Source organism: Tamandua tetradactyla, chromosome 1 (assembly GCF_023851605.1).
Source record: "Tamandua tetradactyla isolate mTamTet1 chromosome 1, mTamTet1.pri, whole genome shotgun sequence".
In the NCBI taxonomy this organism is placed as follows: Eukaryota; Metazoa; Chordata; class Mammalia; order Pilosa; family Myrmecophagidae; genus Tamandua; species Tamandua tetradactyla.
In genome coordinates, this window is record NC_135327.1 from 147,888,558 (window position 1) to 147,908,703 (window position 20,146).

A 20,146-nucleotide genomic window follows, 5' to 3' on the forward strand; every position below is an offset into this window, starting at 1 on the left:
TTAGGATTAAAACACAGCTTTTCTAGGGTACATACATTTTTTCCAACCAGCACATGAAGCATGCAGTTAGGTAAATGAATCTTGAGGACATCATGTTGAGCAAAATAAGCCAGAAGCAAAAGAACAAATAATGTATGGTCTTTTTAAGAAAATACTTATAAGAAAATTGGGGTCTAGATTGTAAATTCTTATAGCAGGCACATTTGTTACTCAGCTTTAAGTCTTATTTCTAAGTTCTGAGATGTTGTGCTTTATGTGTATAACCTGGTATTTACCTGGAACTTTAGGTACCAGTGTGACACCTAAGACTCAGAGTTGGAGTTCTGCAGCACTGAAAGTCAACATTGCTCCATACAGCAACTGTTAAAGAAGCTGAAAAAGAGGTTAGACTTTAATTAGAGATAAGAAAAAAGTTGATGTGGTTGGGACTAAGATAAATCAGAATACAGAGTTAAGGATGATATGATCTGTACTTTAGAAGATCACCTACTGTATGAGACCAAAGGAAGAGATGTTTGTTTTGTCCAAAAATTAAATTTTCTGCAGCACGTAATCTAACTTAACCTGTCTGGCCAGTTCAGTTACACAACCTGAACACTGGGAACCTAGAATTGGAAGTGAGATCTTGTAATTCTGTATAGGTTAATGTAATACCCCATACATTCCAGAGTATATTGGGTGGATAATTAAAAAGCATTGGCAAAGTCCTTTGAGGGACTGGAAAAACAATATGGAGCTACTAAACTTCCCCACCTAAGAAATTCCTGATACTCTCTCTAACATTAGGGATTCTCAAGTTAATAGGCCAAGTCTTGATCTTGAGGCTTGCTCTTATGAAACTTATTTTCTAATGGAGATGCTAAGCTTACCTATAATTCTGCATAGGAGTCATTTCCAGAGAACCTCTTTGTTGCTCAGATGTGGCCTCTCTCTTTCTCAATCCAATACTGCAAGTAAACTCATTACCCTCCTTCTATGTGGGACATAAGTTCAAGGGGTATAAGTCTACCTGGCAATGTGGCATATGACTCCAGGGATGAGCCTAGCCCTGGCATCACGGGATTGACAATGTCTGCCTGACCAAAAAAGGGAAAAGAAATTTAACAAAATAAAGTATTAGTGGCTAAGACATCTGAAATAGAGTCAAGAGACTATTCTGGATGTTGCTGTTATGCAAGTTTCAGCTAGATATTGATAGTTGTCATGATATGCCAACCCTCAACCAACCGTGTTCCTGAAAACCCTAAAGATGCCCAGGACTCTATCTGAGGCTGTATAAAAGTTTCACTCACAAATTTTATTTTTCAGAAACTTTAAACTTGTCAGATAAACCCTGATACCCAGAGTATCAGTGTCTCCAAAAGCATCAACTAGTTGAATCCCCCTAACCCATAAGGTCAACATCCTTTTTCAACATGAAAAAGTTTGAACAGTCATTGCCCAAATATCCCTGAAGATTGGGAGAAAGAACAAATGAGAGGGAGGAGTTGTAACAGAGAAGGTAGGATTTAACAAATGATTGCAACTTCTGAATCACTATATTGGTATTTCTTGTTAGTGTCTAATATATTAGAACAGCTAGAAGGAAACACCTGAAATTGTGTGAAATTGGACAAGAATAGTCAAGTTACTTAAGGCTATTGAAATTTGCACTACAACTATTTCTTAAACTGTACTTTGAAATTTACCACTTTTCTACATCTATCTTATATTTCACAATAGACAAATGTTAAAAAAATGTGCATAGAATTTATAAAATTCTAGGTCTTGCCTCTTGAGTTATATTCTCTATTCATGTGGTACATTTAGCTACTTTCCCAGATACTCACCCAGAGTTGTGTTTCTGTTACTTCATGAGGTAGCTCTTCTTTTTTCCTTTGGGGATACATTTTTTTTTTATTACTAAAGGCTATGAAGCATTGATATTTTGTCCAGAAAGAGCACAGGCCAATCAAGATGTCTGCTTTGCCTCCCAACAACAGTAAAGGAGAAACTTCAGATTCACTCTGATAGTTAAGTTTCAGTTGTCAGCTTGGCCAGGTGATGGTACCCAGTTGTCATGCAAGCACTGGCCTAACTGTTACTGCAAGGATATTTCATGGCTGGTTTATTAAATCATTAGTCAGTTGACTGCATCTGTGGCTGATTACATCTACAATCAACTAAGGCTGTGTCTTTGCAGTGAAAGAATCCAATTAGTCCGTTTTAATTCAATAAGTTGAAGACTTTTAAGGAAAAAGAAAATATTTTTCATTTCTTCTTGAGCCAGCCAGCTTCCCCTGTGAAGTTCATCAAGGACCTTCATCAGAGTTGCTTGCCTAGTGGCCTGCCCTATGGATTTTGGACTCCTACATCCCTACGGTTGTATGAGATACTTTTATAAATCTCATCTTTACAGATATTTCCTGTAGGTTCTATTTCTCTAGGAAACCCTGACTAATACAGACACTAAGGGGACTAATGTCTGTTGCCTTCATTGTTATTGGACAAGAGTAGTCAAATAACTCAAGGCTCTTGATGACAAGCTAGGCTGTCACTTCCCTTTTTAAAGTCAATAGGAGGGATGAGATGTGGTAAAAATGAACTGTACTATTGTTAGAGGTTAGAATCTTTCCTCTAAAGAAGCAGCGATACAAGAATTTGGTACCAAAACCTGACAAAAATGGCGTTTTTTTTTCATTAACATATGTATGTTGTCAGCACTATTGTTATGTTGTTATGCTTAGGCAAAATTTTAACTTACGAATGGAATGAAGAGAATAAACACATTTTTCCCGAGGTTAATATCTGACACTAGTTGCATGGCATACAACTTGCTACATAAAAGGGGGAGGATTCACAGAGAAAAAGAATGTGCAATTAGACTTGAGAATGGAAATTGCATAGAATTACTGCATGTGGGTATGGGAAGCAGAGAGTGGGAGGTCATGTAACATGTCAATGGTGCCTTTTAGGTGAAAGAAAGGTAGCTGTTGGGAATAAGACAGTTCTCTGCAATGATTTCTTTGTTCCACTGCTAATTCAGAATAACTGGGTAGAGAAGACTGCAAGGACCAGCGTTGGAGCAGAAGGGGAGAAAGAAGGCAAGAAAGTGTCTGTCTCTATGAACAGGGATTGGGAAAAGGAGGGGTGGACCATATAAATGATAAAGTGCATTCTTTCAGGTGTTTTTTATTTTTATTTTAATTTTTTACATGGGCAGACACCAGGAATCAAACCCAGGTCTCCAGCATGGCAGGCAAGAACTCTGTCTGCTGAGCCACTGGGGTCACCCTAAAGTGCATTCCTTTAAATTAAGCCTTCAAATAACTCTGTAGTAATTCAGGTGATCCTTCAGAAGAATCATGTATTTGTGCTTGTAACACAGGTAGGAAGTAGCCTTGTTAAGGCACCTTTCTGAAAGAAGGGCTTCTTATGGCCTGGTCATCCCAGGCTCTAGAAGTGTAGTTCCTGCAGACACTTTGGATCACACAGTACAAGGTCACACTAAATATGATCAGTTGGGAGGAACACAACCCAAATTATGAATTGTGCTTAATTAACATACTTAATAAGTATAAATATTATACTTTATATGTATATATATATGGCAAACTCCACAATGGTTCACAGTATGATTCTGGTATTAATTGTTACTAAGGAATTGAAAGCTCATGAAATATTGTCTTCTTGATCTGTTGTGGGTCTTCCTTCTTAGAAATCTTTGTTGTAATGTTCCTCTTCTTTGCTTCATATGACTTCTCTTCATAAAGTGTTTTCCCTCCCTAAATCAGCATTAATTGACTAATTGCTGGAAATTCTCAGTTGTTTTGTTTGGAACTGATACAATTCACACTTTACTGCAGGTTTTGTTGTGAGCTCTATCAGTTTCTAATTTACTACTTTTTGTGTTTAACATGAGGGACTTAACACCAACAACAATTAGAGACACTTAACTAGTCTGCACACTTTATATATATGGGAACAACTTAGTCTTAAGAAAATCGCCATGAATTAGGAGCAGTTACTATCCCCATTTTTAAATCGGGAAATTTAGGCACAGTGATCTGGAATGAATAGTCCAAGATCTCCATGCTGGTAATTGGTAGAGCAGAGTTTGAGTCTCAATCATCTGAGTCCAAGTCTGGGTTCCTAACCACTATCCTTTATTGCCTCTCAAAAGCTTCGTTTTTCTCCACATTAATTTTATAAGTTGACTATGATTGGAGAGGGCATATCAGGATGTGTTTCCTGAGCAGCTAAAGAGCCCAGTAATATTCCTATCTTGGTGCTAATGTTGAAAGTGGGAGCAAGAGCGTTCACAAATGGGCAGGGAGTAAACTGAAGCTAAGCCATGAGGAATGAAGGAGCAACAGGAGGGAAGGGCTAGTGAAATGATTTTTGAGCCTGATTTTGAAAGAAAGAATGAATTTGGACTGATTGCAGGATACAGGGCAATCTGTGTGGGTGAGAACATGAGCAAAGCAATGGAGGGAAAAATGGCCAAGATATGGGGATTCCAGAGCAGTAGTCCTCATTTTTCACCAGACACAGCAATCTCTATTATTATGACTGTTGTCTTCTGGATTCTGAGATCAGTTTAACTTATTTCAAAAAACATTATCATGTTTTTTTTTTTCCTTTATTGGGACAGGATGTAAGCAGATAGAAAAGAATTGGAATCATCTGGAAATATTAGGATTTGTGTAAAGCAGACAGATCAGTCAGAGGCAGACTGTTTTTAGATCATAAACAAAACCCAAAACATTTTTCAAAAATGACAAAAACTAAAACTAAATAAAACCCCCATAAGAATAAATTGCTATTTCTGTATCATTAAATATAGTATATCTAGTTTATTAAGTTGCTTCAACTATATATTTCTTATGCACTCACTGTCTTGTAGGTTAACAATTTTCCTTTTTAATCATTAATTCACCCTCCTCTATGACAGGTTTGAGCTTCATGAAGCTGTAGAACTGGAAGGACCTGACAGATAATGGAATCCAGTCCTTTCATTTCTACATATGACAAGACTGAAGCCCAGAGAAATGAACTAATCTTTCATGGTCATGCCACACTTAGCATGACAACTGGTACTAGAACCTTGCTCTCCTACTACTCTCCTTGGTAGCACCTATAGCAATACTTTGAGCTGTCAGCACTTCAGAGGCTGGTACTGATTACATCATATGTTATGCACAAACAGTATGGTGTATTATAAATCATGAAGGCTTTATGAAAAAAGATGAAACCATAATCGCATCTTTGTTATAGGACACATTAAGGAGATTGGAATTAAGGCAAATTTAGAGAATTATGTGAGCACGTTAGGGAGGCTTGAATCAAACAAACAAAAAGGAACTTGGTATAGTAATAAACAAGGTAAATTCTTCATCAGAGAGTGATGTGATTATGATGATATTCTAGTAGAATTATTCTATTGATTGTATGAATATTGATAAAAATGTGAGGTGGAGGCCAAGAGAAGGAAAATGATACAAAAAGGAACTTGGTATAGTAATAAACAAGGTAAATTCTTCATCAGAGAGTGATGTGATTATGATGATATTCTAGTAGAATTATTCTATTGATTGTATGAATATTGATAAAAATGTGAGGTGGAGGCCAAGAGAAGGAAAATGATACCAAGAGAAAGAAAATTATACCAGAAGCGTCTAAGGAAATCTAGATTTGACATGATATTGTACTATACAGTGATGGTAGTGGCTCTGGACCACCCTTGATAGGGGAAATACATGTAAAAGATGAAAAATTATTTTCCATGGATCCTAAGAAGCATTTGAAATTTATGGAACTTTTGAAAATGCAGCAACCCAAGCAGTACCTTCTGTGATTCTGATTTTTTCTTGGGTGGGTCCTTGCTCCATAGGATTATATTGTGTATAAAATGATAGATGAGAGTATTTGGGGAGTCATTAGGAAAAAAGCAACTTGGGTAAAACCCGATTCAGGTATTCTAGATTTATAAACTCTTCTTCCATAATAAATTATTTAAAATCTTGAACAAATAAAGGGCACTACTAGAAGCAACATCTCTAGGCATCCTAAAATAAGCATTTAGAAATGTGTAAATATTAAAAATCCAAGGAGTATTCACTTTCAGGTGTGCTTTCAGTTTTAGCTCATCATTTCTTCCTTTCATTATTTTTCATTGCCTTCCCCAAATTCTTGGGTACTCTCTTGCTTCCCTTTTAATATGTGCCAATCTCTTCTTGCCCCTCATTCCTGATGGAATCCTTCCTGAGGGGATCTGGAAAGGGGAACTAATGGTATCAAACTTCCTACCTGAGAGAGAAGAGAAACAAAGTAATCATGATTGTTTCCCTGTCGTTCCATTTAGAGAAACTAAAAAGTAGTAGGGTTCCTTTATAAGCACAGAATCCTGCTTCTGTCTGCCTCACTTCAGAAATTCTGATCTGAAAGATATGCTCTAAAATGGAAAATCCAAGGAGGAATTATTCAATCTTTTAAAGACTACTGCTCCCAATTTTGCATTCCATTGTTAGGTGTGTATCTCAGCTTTCTACCTTGTAAACTCCAAATGTACAAGCTGATGATTTCCAAATACATGTCTCCATCTTGGACTTCTTCCCTACACTCTAGACTTATTCAACTGCCTACTCAAGATCACCACTTGTATATATGTAGTAAGTACCAAACTTTTAACACATATGTAATGGAGCTTGTGAATCTACCCCCAAAACATTTTCCTCCTCAGCCTTCCCCATTTTATTTATTTGCAACTCCATCCTTACAATTTCTCAGGGTAAAGACAAACAGAAAACTTGGAGTCAGTTTTGACTAGTGTCTTTCACTCACACCTCACATCCAACTTACCAACAAACCCAATTCGCTATAACTAGAAGATACATCCAGGCTTCCAGTTATGATGGACTGGCTTGGACCTAACCTGTGTACCCACTGCAAGCAACTAGATAATCTGTATTAAATGCAGAGAAAACATCTATATGATGGCATTGAATAGTTACCAAGGCAGCCAGGAGTTGAAGAGTCATAATCCCAGAATAAAGGAATTCCAGAGATGTGAAATTGTCATTCTAAGCCAGTTTTACACTTAAGGCAGTTCAGGCCTAGAGGCAGAGAAGCTGAGCAGAAAGCAGTTACCAGTAGTCTGATAGTGCTCAGAAGTTAAAAATTATATTTTTCCAAGGTGGACTGGCTCAAATTCTGAGTGACTACATGTAAGAGATAAGGGTAATAAGGAACAAATGGGACTCGGTTTTCACGTCTGGAAAATGCATTGTTAAATTACATAAGTTGAACTTTGGTAAAATGTTGATTCTGAGTTGTGAAAAGAGCAAGTATGTGGAGGTGTGCCACAGGCAGGTAGAAATTCAGAACTGGGCTTCAGAAGTGAGGATTTTGGTCTAGAGTTGTAAGCTCTATAGTGAGTCATCTCTTGAGAAGTAGTAAAGTTAAGAGTGCCAAAAGCACCAAGAAAGAAAATGAAGAGATGGAAACAGGGGCATGAAAGGCATAGAAAGCAGATTCCAAAGTCTGTGCAGTTTGAATTACCTTTCTTTAAGAATCTCAAAGTTTTGTCACTAACCAAACAACCAACAAGGCAAGAAAATAAGTAATTTCCTTCAATTTTAGATATTTCTAACAGAAATAATATGTGGATATATGTTTATATACATAAAAAAAAGTAGGGTTTTTATCTGAGTGGTGGTAAAGGAAAAATAATTATTAACGATATACTGAAAAACTAGAGTTAGGCAGTCTTTTTCTCTGGGATCAGTTAATTTAAGCATGAGGGTATTGGAAAGGCCTTAATTGAAGAGATGCTTAGGGACATGGTGATACCAGGGCATAGGAAGATTTCCGTGAGTCTGTGATTTTTAAAGGAGGTGTTGGGTCCCTTGTAAAATAAATAAAAATTACCTATTAAAGGTATAGATTCATCACAACTGAAATATTTTCAGGTCTTCTGTTTCAGTAATTCATACTGTGTCTTGCTCAAGACTGAATGCTTTTAATTTCTTGAGCATATTGACCATAAATACTATGTGCACCTGTTGACAGGGTAATCAATAGCCTATAATCGCAAATTAAAAACTGCTGATCTGGTGCTCTGTGGAAGAAATTTTCATCTCTCTGGTGTTTTCAAAACCTTTTTGCTTTTAAAAATTTGTTAAAATTAACAACGACATTTGCTTTAGTATATGCATTGCCTTATAATTTACAATGTATTTGCCATGCTGAAGAATTGATTTCAGATAGGTCTAGCTTGTCTGGCTGGGGAAAGATTGTCATTATGTTTATGGAATAAAACAAGATTCCACAAGACGCGTTCAGTTAAAACAAAGCAAAACAGCAGTGTTTGAGAATGGCAATGACTTGTGCTATCTGGATTTATTGATCAAAATAAAATCAGTGTTCCTTTTCAAATCTGCCTACAGCAGCATGCTCTTTTCAACAGACCTATTTTTTAAAAAAAATCTTTCTACTGCCTGACACCTACCCACCTCTTTTGAGCATAAAAATTCATGCATAATTGCATACTAACTGAATGATTATTGAGTTGGTTTCTATAAAGTTGCAATAGAAAGTAAGTCAGTGAATTAAAAACCTGTAGTTAAGGGAGTTTATAAAATGTTCTTTCTTGGTACCTGAAATTACAAGGAATTTCTATTCAACTCAACAGGCTAGATTTGAATAAAGCCCAATCTTACATTAAAAGTTGTAGCCTGACAGACTATGGGAAATATTCTTTCATTTACACTCTTAAAACTCTTTTTTTGTGAGAAATCATGTAAATAGGATACTGCTTTTTAACTCAACCAACTAGGAAGGAAAAAAAATCAAAAGAGAATGGTGCCCACTCCAGTTTTCTATAGCTGCAAAATTACCCCATAACTTAATGCCTAGAATAACAACCATTTTATTTAATCTAAAATTGTATGGTTCATAATTTTAGGCAGAGCTTGACTGGGTGATTCTTCTGAACCTCATGATATTGGTTGAGGTTGCTTGGTGTTACTCTCCTTGGCAGATGGGCTGGTCTGGAGGTCCATGATGTCTTCCCTTACATGTCTGGCACCTTGGTGTGGAGGACTGGAAGTCAGCAGTGATTCCACATTTTAATGAGATTGGTTGTAAAGAATTTGCAACAATCTTTAACATAGTGCCCTTTCTGTGATGGAATGACAGCAGACGGAAATGCTTCATGTCAATTTGGTTTCTTTGAGAAGCAGAAGCCAAGAGGGGATTTAGATGAGTGAAATTTATTGGGAGGAAATGTCTGTGAAGGATAAGGACAGCAATGTAGGCCTGACACCTGTGAAAGGAAAAAGGGAAAGGAGGATTGGGTGTAAGAACTTCAAGCTTCAGTGGGATTTTGGCAAAGTCTCATCCTTGAGCATAGCTGCCCATAGAGGATACCTGTGTCAGGCTGAAATGGGCTGAATCCAGTAGCCCCACTGTGCGCAGTCATGGCTGAAAGCAGCTTGAGGAAAATGTGGCCCAGTGGAACCAACAGGACAGCAGCTGGAGGCTTTTAACCAGCTATGTATGCTTCCTGCAGTAGGTTCTGTTTTGGGGGAATGGAGTGTACCATGCCTGTGGCACAATTTACCCAGGTAAGCAATTTATAAATAGGACTAGGAAGAGTAAGTACAATAACATGATGAGTAATTAGACTCCTCAAGAATATGTGAGCATCAAATAAAGAATGAGTGACCCCAGAAGAACCATTGTCTTTATCAGAAGGCCTTGGGGGAGTCTTAGTCACACTTGCTCTCTCCTTGACTAAAGAGAAAGCTTTAAACTGGCTGCAAACACTGAAATGATCGGCAAGGCTTACCTTCTGTACCATTTATGGTTTATTGTATAGCATTTCTTGTTTTTGCCTTTCAAAAACTTATTGGCATGGGGTGGGGTCTGTTGGGATGCTTGGGGAATAGTCTGGCCAGTGCTCTATGGTATTGTAAGGAAAATAATACTGAATGTTTAGACATGTGTGCTATGATCAATTGTGCAAAATAACTAGTGTCAAAACAATTTTATTTGACTTACAAATCATTTATACCCAGAAAATAAAGTTTCTCAGAGCTGGACTTTTAATTTTCTGCTAAGTCAGAATCTCTAGGATTGGAAATTTGATATGTTTTTTAAATAAGCTCCCTAGACAAACCTGATATACGCTAAATTTATTTTTCTGCTTTGGCTCTTCCTACTACAACTGTCCAAAGGACTTCCAGGATGGAAGCTCCTTTTATTTTCCATCTTTGAGTGGTTTTATGCTTTTAATACTTTTCAATCACTTTCCTGGCGAGCATGTCAGCAGAGACCAACAGCAGATTCTTTTCTGAGGTCCTTGGCAGTGACACATCCTTCATCCTAAGGTCATGATGGGGAAACAGATAAGGATTGGTCTTTGGTCCTTTTCTTAAATGGAAAGTGATTTCTCTGAATTCTTGAGAGTGGCATTCATTAGGCTTTAGTGTATATCAGGTTTGTCTAGGAAGCTTATTAAAAAAACAGATATCAAAGTTCCCATCCTAGAGATTCTGACTCAGCAGGCCTGGGATAGAGCCTGAGACTTCTCTCTGTATTTTAAAGAAGTTTCACTTGTGGGTCTAGTGCACACCAAAGTTTGGGAACCATTGCTCTATAACCTTGGTAAGAGAAAGGAGAAAGCAGCTGAAAGAATAATCCTCAATCACAGGTTAATTCACAATACATCATTGTATAGTAACTATGGGGGCTTGTATTTTCAAATGGCTCATTTCAGCAAGTATCTCATGAACATCTACTTTGTATTGGGATGTATTCTAGGAGATGGGAACATGCAGAAAGAATAAGACACATCCTTTCTTTAGGCAGCTAATAAGTTTTATAGAGAAAATAGGTGAACCTAGACTATAGTGTCAAATGTGTCATAAATAGAAAATATATAAAGAACAGAGGTACATAGAAGGGAATGGTATACTCTGGAGTTGTAAAAGAGAACTTTGCAGAAGAAAGGCATGAAGAATAACCCAGGAAGAAGCACTGGTTTATGCACACAGGTGAAGGTAGACTTGAGCAGCATCAAGTAATTTAGTGTTGGTGAACATAATGTATAAAAGGAATGTGTAAAAGATGAGGCAGGAGAGAGAGAGAGGAACAGATTATGAAAGGTCTGTGTCCCATGCTAAGTATTTTGGATTTCATATATTATGTTAGTAGTTTTTGAACGCTTTTCTGGGTCATGTACTTCGTTGGGATAATCTACCATAAAGCTCCATATACTTACACAATGCAAAATTTTGTAACTGATTTTGGGGGATTCAGTCATAAGAACCTTTTTTGTAGATGATGTATTAACAGAGTTAAATGGTCATGTTTGTGTTTTAGATTAATTGTTCTTGTTGGTATTAGTTCAGCAGTTGGACTGAGTAAGGTAGGGCCTGAATAGAGACAGGGTGATGAGTTAGGAGGCATTGGCAATAGAAATGAAAGGGAGAATCAGAATTATCAGAAAATTGGGGATTATTTGCATTAAGAAATGAAGGAGTGAAAATTTGCTTCTAGATTTCTGACTAGGTTTTAATTATGAGGAAATGTTATGAAATATGACAATAAATATGGAAAGAGTTCTCATGGAAGGGGTGGAGATAATGACTGTGGTTTTTGTATTAGTTAGGGTTCTCTAGAGAAACGTAATCAACAGGGAACACTTGCAGAAATAAAATTTATAAAAGTGTCTCTAGTGACCACCGGAATGCAGAGTCCAAAATTCACAGGGCAGGCAATGAAGCCGACGACTCCGATGGAGGGTCTGGACGAACTCCACAGGAGAAGCGCACCAGCCAAGACAGGAAGAGCCTGTCTCTTCTGAATGCTCCTTAAAGGGCTTCCAGTGATCAGATTAAGCATCACTCATTGCAGAAGACACTCCCCTTTGGCTGATTACAAATGTAATCATCTGTGGATGTAGCTGACATGATCATGATTTAATTCTATGAAATGTCCTTATCACAACAGACAGGCCAGCACTTGCCCAACCAGACAAACAGGTACCACCACTTGGCCAAGTTGACACATGAACCTAACCATGACAGTTTGGTACAGTTGAGAGTGGATGTTTCAGAAACAATTGTATACATAGGTCCTTTGCACAGGTGAGGGATCAGTTTAGCTGATGCAATTGTTGCCCATTTAAATCTGCCCTGCACCCCTCTTCCTAGTTCTTCAAGTTCCAGCTTGGTGCCTTTATTCTCTATACTCTCTACTTTGCAGCTTGTAACCTTTTCTTCAATTCACGTGCTAAGATGTCTTTCATCTTAAATAGTCTGCTCTCATTTAATGCCATTCCCTTTCCCATTGATTTGCTTAGGAATGAGTAGATGATACAAATCTGGTCAATGGACCATAAAGGGATGTTTTCTGAAGCCAGTTGAGAGAGTTCCTTAACTTTTATGGAGAGAACCAAGGAGGAGATGGTTCCCTTTTCTGCCTCTGGTCTTTGGTGTGTGAGGAAGTCTGGAGCAGGTATAACCATCCTGAGTCCCTGAAGGGAGAAAGCCAGTATGCTTAGGAAGGCCCTATGGGAAAATGGAAAGAACCTGGGTCATTGGAGATGTGATTAACCATCCCCGTGGCTTTCTTTTCTTAAAACTTCTTATAATGTGTTATGATACATCTTTTATCGCTTAAGTAACTCTTAGTTGGCTTTTCTGCTACTTATTACCAAAATTATCCTAAATTTGAGATTTGGATTTGATTAATAAATAAGCTGTAATTAAAACCATGAGAGAGAACATAACCTTGTCCAGAAAGACTCAACCCTGTGGAACCCTCATGCTTTTGGAAGAGGGTGAGAGGACAATCCCTCAAAGGAGACCTAGAAGAATCAGTTAGAAGCAGAATTCATAGAGCAAAAGTTTATGACATCCAGTCAGGAGGTTGGGTAAGGGGAAGGAGTTAAGTGCTATAGAAAGTGTTAAGTGCTACAGAAAGGTCTATCATAATAAGGTCTTAAAATGTCAATTGCATTTTGTGATTAGGAAGTAATGTGTAATGTTGGCAAGACCATTTTCCTTGGAGAAAGGAGGTTAGAAGACTTAATTGAGGAGTGAGCAGTAATTGAAGAAATGGGGGATTTCACAGCAGAAAAGAAAGGCTTACAATGAAATTCCTACTTTTCTAAACCTAAAAAAGGTTCACACTCATCCCTTAAGCACCCAGATAGTACTTTCCCAGTTTTCAGCTTTGTAGAGAGCATTGTCCAGGAGACTGACACAGAACTTGAACTGCAGAGCTTGACACAGAACTTGAACTTGAAATGTTTGTCTGCCTATGGGCACATGTACTCCATAGGAACTTGGGTTATTTACCAGAGTTTTGTGAACCCTGTGGATATATATTTTTTTATACATACATGAAGGTCTGGGGAGATATGTTGTTTCTTTGAAAGGGTTTGATTTGCCCAGTAGAGGGATCTAATTTAAATACTGTCCTACTTTAGAACTCCACATCATAGAAATACTCTCTCTAGCAGTGCTTAGAAACACAACCCCGTCTACTTTAAATTCAAGGCAGCTTCATTATTACTATTTTTTTAAATTTCCCTATATCAGTTTAGTGGAAAATATATTAGTATTGTGCAGTAGCAAAGGTCATTTTGCTCTCCATAATTTTTTCCTCTATATCTACAAAAATGAGCATTTCAATGAAAGGTTGCAATCTGTTTAATTATAATCCCAAGTGGCTGAGATGCCAGGTTAGCAGGCTAATGGTGTTCATCTTCTGAAGCTCTATAAATTGAAAGAATTTATAGCAGATTCCTGAATATCCTTAAGGCTAACATTAAACGTGACTAGGTTATAGATGTCCCAGTTTGGGCTAAAATGCGTTGTTTTTATCTTCTCTTAAGGGGATCAGTGGGTGAAGATGCTCTTTAACACAACAGGATAGGCATTACAGATTACAAATATATATTTATCCTAAGAAGTTATGTTAAAAATAAAATTTAGATGATGAATGTATTTCATTTATTCATTCATTTTATTCATATTCATTGAATGAATCAAGTACCTATTCTGTACAGTACACTGAAGCAGTGTCTGTTTAAAGGGATACCATGTAACAAATTCAAAATCCTTTGTGAGATTAAAAAAAAGATCTCCCTTAGTTTTGGAAAGTCAAGTTTTCTTATGTTGAGATGTTTTAGGTTGATGCTGGAATGATACATATGGTTTAGTGGCTCTCTTTTGCTAGAAAACATCTATCTTTCTTCTTCCTATTCGAAATCACCCCTTCAGACATTACATGGATATGAGTGATACTCTTGATTCTCAATTAAAAGTCAGAAGGTAAATCCAGAGACTTAAATGCTATTTAGATAAGATATTAAAATAGGCTGATTACTCAATTAAAGCTAAATTAGAGTAACAAATCATCTTTGAAATGTTGCATGGAAAAAAATCTTTTGAATATGCAGATTGGTTCACAGAATGTTTGGTGTTTTCAGTGAATAAAATAAGTTTTGAAAGCAACCCGAGGCAGTAAATATCAATTAAATTCCACAAGGATAGGCAGAAACATATGATAATGCAAAATTTTTGGAGAACAAACCATCCTGGGCTTCTGAATATGTAAATGAGAACATTTCAATGTTCTACCAATGTTGTGGTATTGAATAAAAAGGCAGCCACTGTGAACAATCCTTTTTCATATTTGTTTTGCTGATTTGCTGTCATAGTATTTGCTAGAATCAAACATATCTACTTATTCATTTGCCAGAGTCTCAAAACATCACAAATGTAAAATTGCTTGTTAGCATTTAGTCTGTATGGATTCTTACAGATTTGAGCATTTAATTATCTGCCTATTCATTCTATGAAGTAGCCAGCCTGTGGAGCCAGCTCTAAGCTGATAAACAGCTAGGAGAAGGAACTGCTGGTTTTTACCCTGATGATTTTAATATTCACTGTAACTTAAGTAATAATCTCTTTAAGTTTGTTGTAGCAGGAATTTTTGACAGCAGGAAAGGCAGGGAATTTATCTCAATGTTAGAAATGCCCAGACAGAAGAAAGATGCTATTCACAAATGAACTAAGTGAGGAGAGGACTAAAATTGTGTGTCCTTTTTTCCCACTTCATTCAAATTCCCCAAATGAATTTAGTCTGGAAAGGCTTTACTTAGACTTGTTGGCCATTTATTTTAAAAACAAAGCAAAAACAAACAAACAAAAATCACTGAATGCCAAACTATAATAAGGCCTACAGGCTGATTTCAGTCCATAAACCACCAATTTCCACCCTCTGCTTCAAACTTTCCCTCACTCAGTGTATTGAAGTAATTTCTCTCTCTTTTAATTTCACATAACAATTGTTGTCTGTGCAATTCATTTGGAAATTAATCATGAAATGCCTCATAGCATCTTTACTATTATGTCTTGAACTGTTATTTAATTTTTTCTGTGTCTCTAAAACTTTTCCCTTGCACCCATAATCAATTGCTAACTCCTTTAGTGCAGGAATTGTGTGTTATATTTCTTTGTATATCCTCCAGTCCCAACCACAACAAACCCTCAATAAATTAATGTTGTTTTTTTGTGTTATTTTGTAAGGATGCATACCATTCCGTATGTATATTCACCTTTTCTACAATAGTCCTGAAATGACAGTGGCAAATAATGATTTCTTATTCATGGTATGATGTTTATTGCTCTCTGGAAATTGCCTCAGAATTTTTAAAAAGATACTACTCTAAGGAAACTCAGTAACAAACTCACAAATTCCTCAGGTGTGTTGCCAGGTGCTTTAGTTTACTAATACTGCTGGAAGGCAATATACCAGGAATAAATTGGCTTTTTTTTTTTTTTTTTTACTTTTTTTTTGTATGGGCAGGCACCTGCATGGCAGGTGAGAATTCTGCCATTGAGCCACCATTGCACCACCCTAGGTTGGCTTTTATAAAGAAGATTTATTAAGTCACAAGTTTGGAGTCCTAAGACCTTAAAAATGTCCAAACTAAGGCATATGGAGAAATATACCTTGACTCAAGAAAGGCTGATGGCATCCAGAACACCTCTGTCAGTTGAGAATGCATGTGGCTGGCATCTGCAGGTCCTTTGGCTTCTGTTTCGAACAGCTTCCCCTGGGGCGTTTTCCTTCTGCATGCCTCTGTCTGTGTTGGCTCTGAGCTTTTTCCAAAATGGTTCCCTGTTAAAGAACTCCAGTAACTGGATTAAGTTCCTCTTTGAATGAGCAGAGGTACATCTCCATGGAAACCACCTAATCCAAGGTCCCACCCACAATTTGAATGGGTTACATCTCCATGGAACAATCTAAACAAAAGATCTTGCCCTAAATAATAGGTCTGCCCCCACAAGCCTGGATTAGGAAAAGAATATGACTTCTCTAGGGTACATAACAGTTTCAAATTAGCACACCAGGGAAAAAATACCTTCACCTTTCTTCTTTCCTTTAATGAAGAGTAAGCAAATAGAGGTGATAGAAGAGGAATGGTTCAGAAATTTACATACATATTTCTTAAAATCCTTACTGCTCCATGGGTAGGAATTATTGTCACCTTTTACAGATGGGGAACTGAGATTTAATGAGATAAGACACAAGGTCACATACCTGCTGTCAGAGTTTACATTTGAATTTTAGTCTTATTTGCAAATCTGGGCTCTCTTTCTGAAATAAGCAGCTACTACCTTACATATTCCAGGATGGCAGGTGCTTATAAATGTTCGAGATGAAGGCGCTGTGGGACAAGGTCAGCATAATGCCAACATTGTGAAGTAGCTTTTGTTTATCTCTAGCAATTCCCTCCTCTCATGATTTTTCTTCCTTGCACCTGCTGACTTCAGTTCCCTCATACTTCTCTTGGCTATAGGGATTCATGATACTGCTTCTGGGGCAGGCCTTTCCTGGCCAGAACACAAGACCTAGAGTCTAAACTACACATCCATTTGGGGCATTCTTAATAAGACATCACTTCACTGTCCCATTACTGCTTGCTAATGAGTGATTCCACATTTATACATAAGTGGTTGTTCTAGTTAGTAAGCTATGAGAATGCGATACACTAGAACTGAAATGGCTTTTAAAATGGGGAATTTAATAAATTGTAAGTTCATAGTTCTCAGGTCATGAAAATTTCCAAATTAAGACAAGGCTATAAAAATGTCCAAATTAAGGCATCCAGGAAAAGATACTTTGGCTCAAGAAGGCCGATGATATTTGGGGTTTCTCTCTCAGCTGTAAAGGCAAATGGTGACTCTGCTAGTTTTCTCTCCATGCTTCTTCAGTGGCTTCCCTAGGGGAAGCCTGTTTTCTTTATGCATCTCCAAAGATCTCTGGCTGCATGGGCTCTAAAGCTTTTTCAAAAATGTTTCCCTCTTAAAGAGCTCCAGTAAACAACACTACCTTGAATGGGTGGAGACACATCTCCCTGGAAACCATCTAATCAAAAGTTAATAACCACAATTGGATGGTCACATCTCCATGGAAACAATAAAAAAAGATACCACCCAGTAATATTGAATGAGGATTAAAGGACATGGTTTATCTGGGGTACACAAGCAATTCAAACCAGCACAGTGATTATTGATGGATTAATTTTATTCTTCTATATACCATTTGAGTTTTATGGAAGATAACAAGTACTGTTAGGAATTTTGGAAGTGGTGGGAAAAATGATGGGGGAATTTTGAATTGTGAGTTGCTCATTTCCATCTCAATACAAGTTCTATGGTAGTTTTTTTCTGAAAGGAAATCTTTATTAGCTGCTCATGTACATTATCAATTCTTCAACAAATGAGCACTATTTAGAGCGAAAACAGATTTTAAAATTAAGATTTGGTTAGGGCCAGAGGTAATCCATTTAACTGACTGTATTAAGCTTCTTATGTGAGCTTCGGAAACACCCTTCTTTGTAACAGGTGGTCTGTGATTTCACATTGCCAAACTGAGGAATTAATTTAAATGAACAGATTATTTGCCTATACAGTTCAATAGTTATAACAGTGAACACATGCTGGGGGTGTTCTGGTTGCCCCATTTTAAGAGAATTGACTCCTATATAAATGAATAGGCAGGCCCTTTCCAAGAGGTACTCCTAAAAATGTGGTCCTACATCAAAATCACAGAGCTGTTTGTTAAAAATTTACTTTTCAGAACATGGAAACAGAATCTCCAAGAATCTGCATTAAAAAAGTTATCTTAGGTTTATAAGGAGTCATCTCAGGAAATCTCTCATAATCAAAGCAAATGACTTCCTGGAAAAGTGCATTGTTTTCAGTTAATTCTGCTAATCACAAGTGCAAAATGTATTTAAAGGTAAAAATGTTTTGCACTATAGAAAGAGATAGCACTAAAACCAACAAACAGAAAGCCGCTGAATCACCAAAGTCAAAGAGAATCGACATAATTTTCTAGAACATATTAAGTGCAGATTTGGTTCACTATATACTTCATGCTGTGTAAAACTTTCATACAGTGAATTTTCCCTCTAAATCTTCCAGTGTGTCCCAGAAAATAACCAAGATTTCGTCCAAAGAGTGAAAATGTGCCAGCTCCCAACTGTCAAACGGTGAATTGTGCAATTATGTTAAACTCTGTTTAAAATCTCTCTTGTATCCTAAAGTTTTTTGTCTTCTTATGCTTTCTCTTCTTTCTTTCATTCCTTTTTTATTTTAAGTTCCCAGGGAAGATAGTCCTCTGAGGAAGAGCAATTGTATCTGAATTAACTTTTTGATAAACTCCTTACTAAGACTACCATGGCATTTCTGCTTCAGCCTACTTAAATTGGAGAGTGATTGGTCTACGAATCAGAAAGAGTTTAGTCTTGGCTTTATGGCTAACGAGCTATGCAGTCTTGCTGATGTAACCCAATCTTGCCATGCTCAAGTTAGCCATCTGTAAAATGAGGAGGCTGAGATGGCTGATTTCTTATGACCCTTCCAGCTGTACAATTGGGAAAGGAGCAGAGGCAGTTTATGCAGGTGTTTTCCCTGTGCTAGAAGGGAAGAATTCTAATTCTTTTCTACTTTCACTATGAAACAATATGCATATTTCTCTTAAGAGAAGATATAGACATGAAACATAAAATGTATCATTTGCATTCAAACCACTTAAGAAAGATGGAAATTACTCACTTATTTAAGTGAATCAGCATTTCTAATTGGAATTTAGTGTACCACCATGCACTTCTTAAGTTAATCACTTAAGGAAAATGGCTCTGGAGGTGGGTGGGCCAAAGTTATCAAGACAAGGTAGTTTAAAAAACAAACAACTCCCCTTAATGTGTATGTTTTCAATTAGTGTTTCCTTAGATAAGTTTAGTCAGCATTTCCAAGCAAATCAAGTAGAAATTAAAAAGATATTGGCATGTCTCTCTTTTTTTACTAATCTTTCCTTATTCCTTGTCCTGTTCTCTAGAAGAATGGTCCCACAATTTTTGAACATGCACATCTATCAGTAGAAGAAAATAAGTATGCTTTCCCAAAATACATATTTATTTTTAAGATTATCTATCTATCTATCTATCTATCTATCTATCTATCTATCTATCTATCATCTATCATCATGCCATTGGAAAGGATTATGTGCTCTAGAAGAGCCATGTTTTAATCTTGATACAATCTTGTGAGAGCAACCATTTCTTTTAATCCCTATTCAATAATGTAGGTTGGAATCTTTTGATTAGATTATCTCCATGGAGATGTGACTCGCCCATTTGTGGGTATTAACCTTAGATTAGATGGAGATGTGTCTGCACCTATTCTATTTGGATTTTGATTACTTTGCTGGAATCCTTTAAAAGAGGAAACATTTGGGAGAGAGAGACTGAGCCATGAGAGAGTAAGAGAGCCACAAGAGTCCATGCAGCCAAAGACCTGTGGAGATGAAGAAGGAAAACACCCCCAGGGGAGCTTTATGAAACAAGAAGTCTGGAAAGAAAGGTAGCAGACTTCGCCATGTTTGCCATGTGCCTTTCTGTTGAGAGAAAAACCCTGAACTTCATCAGCCTTTCTTGAGTGAAGGTAACTTCTTGTTGATGTCTTAATTTGGACATTTTTATAGACTTGCTTTAATCTGGACATTTTCACAGACTTAGAACTTTAAACTTGCAATTTAATAAATTCCCCTTTTAAAAGCCATTCTGTGTCTGGTATAT

At 37.0% G+C, this 20,146-nt stretch overlaps 1 long non-coding RNA gene across 2 annotated transcripts in view; it reads left to right on the forward strand.

Annotated features, from left to right (window-relative positions):
• The first annotated feature begins 285 nt into the window (after positions 1–285).
• The window catches only part of LOC143686862 (uncharacterized), a 108,604-nt gene continuing 88,743 nt past the window's right edge, over positions 286–20,146 (forward strand). For both annotated transcript variants that reach the window (XR_013177282.1, XR_013177283.1), the window contains exon 1: positions 286–383. This is a non-coding gene — a long non-coding RNA (uncharacterized LOC143686862). The remainder of the gene's footprint in view (positions 384–20,146) is intronic.